The sequence below is a fragment of the Athene cunicularia genome (genome assembly GCF_003259725.1).
Source record: "Athene cunicularia isolate RWA chromosome 19 unlocalized genomic scaffold, athCun1 chr19_part1, whole genome shotgun sequence".
Classification (NCBI taxonomy): domain Eukaryota; kingdom Metazoa; phylum Chordata; class Aves; order Strigiformes; family Strigidae; genus Athene; species Athene cunicularia.
The window spans coordinates 8,896,040-8,899,305 of NW_020799124.1; the positions used below are offsets into that span (position 1 = coordinate 8,896,040).

Consider the following 3,266-nt stretch of genomic DNA (forward strand, 5'->3'; position numbering starts at 1 on the left):
CCCTTGATGGACTGTCCCCCTTCTTCCCTTTGCCCTCCCTCAACACCCATCTGGTCCTAGGCTGATGGGTTGTGGTGTTGTCGTTACGGATGGCCCTGCACACCATGGGTAGCTGAACCGAGCGGTGACCCAGAGACGTAGCTCTTGGTAGCCCCGGGAATCCCTGGGAAATGAGGGGAATGTCGAGCATAATGCCCTCTTTCTGCCTCCTCCTGGGCACTGCTTGCGGGTTCACAGGGGCTCTCCTCAGCGTCACCCTAGCTGGGTGGTTGTGGAAACTCCTCGTGTTTGGGTGAGGGTATTTCCTGCAGCTCAGTGCTCTCCTTTCTGCCTCCTCCAGGCAGCCTCATCTGTCACTGCAGCTCTGGAGAACTTTGTGAAACCTGAGCGGCTGGACCATGAAAACCGCTTTAAATGCAGCAGGTAGGAAGATGACCAACAACTTCTTAGGACTAGATCGTGCGTGAAGGTGCTGCAAGTCATCTCTTCACATTGCTGCCTTTGATGCACCATAATGAGACGCAGCCTTTGTGTCATATGGCCTTATGTTACTGAATAACCTTCAAATGGCGTAAGGACAGGTCAGCCGTGCAAGGTTATCTGGCCTTCTTGGGCCAAGACAGGGAGCATTTCAGCACTCATCTCTCTGCTTGTTTCAAGGTGTGACAAGTTGGTTGCCGCCTCCAAGAGGTTCACAATCCATCATGCACCCAAAGTTTTCACGGCGTGCCTGCTGAGGTGTGAAGATATCACCAGCAAGAAAAACTGCAAGGTATGTACTCAACTGGAGCACAACTTCCTCTTCCCGGAGCAGGAGATTTCCCAAGGCAGTCAGTGTGTCCTTTCACAAGCTGCTCACGTTGAGCATTTTCTCATGGGGAGAGGAGAGTTCCCATTGGAAGACAAGCACGTACTCTGCTCCGGCAGAGCTGCTTTGGCCAAGAAGAGTTTCCTGACACTCAAAGCATGACATGCTGCTTTAGGGAAAACCAAGTGTTGATGAGCCCCAACGAAGTATTTGTACACCTCTGGCCCCTGGTCTCGCACGGTTATTTCATGGACTGTTTCAGGGTCATTTCTGAGCCCTCTTGGTCTCTCTGTAGTTTGTGGAGTATCCCGAGTACTTGGATCTTCGCCCATACATGTCTCAGACAGCTGGGGAACCGCTGCTCTACTCCTTGTACGCTGTCATGGTTCACCGTGGTGCCTGCTGTCATGAAGGACACTTCTACTGCTACACAAAGGTAAAGAGCAACTGCCTTCCTCACAAGGGAAAAACGTGTGCTGGGGAAGAGAAATTTTCATGGCGGTGTTACTGGCAGCCAAGGTTTTAGGGGAGAAGGTCTCCTTAGGGGCTGGGTTGCATTTGTTGTGATGGACTCTTGGCTCTGTCGTTTTCTGCCTGTGTTTGTGTTGAGAACCCCGCACTTCATCTCCAGGTGTCCATGTCTTGTTTTACAGGCCAGCAATGGACTGTGGTACAAGATGAACGATAGCTCTGTGGAGCGTTGTGACATCAACACAGTTCTCAGGCAGCAAGCCTATTTACTGTTTTACATCAGGTAAAAACAAGTACAAAAATGTTTTCGGAACACGTTTCCTTTTCTTGGCTTTGCTTTTCCTCTTCTGATCCTCCTCCTGTCTCTGTGTTTCTCTTTCTGTCATAGGAGACAATCTCTCCCTGTGTCCTTCAGTGCTGTCAAAACTGAACTACACCATGTCCGTCCTTCTCGTCCCTTGCTGGGCTTTAGGCTGCTGCCCTTGTGCAAACCGCTGCTTGTCTGCCACCTGAGGCTGGCAAACGTAGAGAATAGTACATAAAGGGGGCCTTCAGGAAGGCTGGGGAGGGAGGGACAGGATGAGGGGTAATGGTTTCAAACTGAAAGAGGGGAGACTTCGATTGGCTCAAAGGGAGGCATTTGTCACTGTGAGGGTGGTGAGGCCCTGGCACAGGTTGGATCAGAGCAGCTGTGGCTGCCCCCTCCCTGGAAGGGTTCAAGGCCAGGTTGGACGGGGCTTGGGGCAACCTGGGCTAGAGGAAGGTGTCCCTGCCCATGGGGGGGGTTCTGGAACTAGGCGATCCTTAATGTTCTGTCACATCCAAACCCCCATACCCTTTTATTACGTCTCTAAGATTCGATGAAGGGAGGCTGCTCCAAGAAAATGACTGAACCCTCGAGGAGGCTGCAAGAACAGCCCTAAAAATGAGCTCACTCTTGTTTTCTCCAGGTGCTCTGAATCGCAAGTTGCACAGAGGGCTTATTCCTCACAGACACCATCATATTGCTCTGTGAGGAGGAACCGTGGGACCGAGATTGCTCCAAGCGGTGCCTCTGCTCCTGGAGATAACGCGGTTCCAGTGCCCTCGACCAGGAGAACCCTGTTGGCTCCTACTCCAAGGGCTGCTCAGTTGCGGGTCCCGCCCAGCCAGAGGAAGCGGAGCAGATCCCCGCGGTGGGGTCACGATCTCCACAGACCCAATGTGGAGCTCACAGACCACCACCGCTCTGTGAGGAGGAGCAGGGGGACAACGATTGCTCCAATCGGTACCTCTGCTCCCAGAGATAACGCAGTTCCAGGGCCCTCGACCAGGAGAACCCTGTTGGCTCCCGCTCCCAGGGCTACTTTGGTGCCGGCCCTGCCCAGCCAGAGGGAGCGGAGCAGATCTCCGCGGCGGGGCTACAATCTCCGAAGCCGCTTTGTGGAAGTAACACATCTGCTCTACTAGAGATTGTATTAAGTCTTTTCCCCCAAAAGGCCACTCTTAAGTGTGTTATTGAGTTGTGATTTTGTCATTAGTCTTTCAAGTGCATCTAATTTATGGGAAATAAATCTCTTCAAAAACTTGCTTTAATTAATTTTGGCTACAGTAAAATGGTGGGAAATGTTTATCAATTGTTGCAGCTCTGAGCTGCAGTGCTGTGACTGGTGAGTGATAAGAATAGCACGAACACAAGAGAGAAGAATGGGCAGTGGCAGTGGGACTCTCCCTCTGGCTCGCAGCCAAGGCCTCAGCTCTGTCACCCTGGATCAAGGGCTGCAGTGGGGACAGTCCTAGCAACAACATGCAAGTTCATACACTGCCAGAACACTTTTTTCTGCAGAAAATTTAGAATATGCTAGGAATGGTTACTTGATAGCGAGCAGATGTTGGACCAAGAGCGATGCAGCAGCAGGTTTTATGAACGCAAGATACGTTCAGAATTCTGGCCTCGGACAATCACACCCACTGCTGGTCAAGGCGAGAGGGGTTGCATGGTCTCATC

The 3,266-nt window shown here is 51.9% G+C and overlaps 1 long non-coding RNA gene across 1 annotated transcript in view; it reads left to right on the forward strand.

The window, feature by feature from the left end:
• The first annotated feature begins 1,052 nt into the window (after window positions 1-1,052).
• Window positions 1,053-3,266, forward strand: part of LOC113487101 — a 96,928-nt gene continuing 94,714 nt past the window's right edge. The window contains exon 1 of the long non-coding RNA XR_003399727.1: window positions 1,053-1,244. This is a non-coding gene — a long non-coding RNA (uncharacterized LOC113487101). The remainder of the gene's footprint in view (window positions 1,245-3,266) is intronic.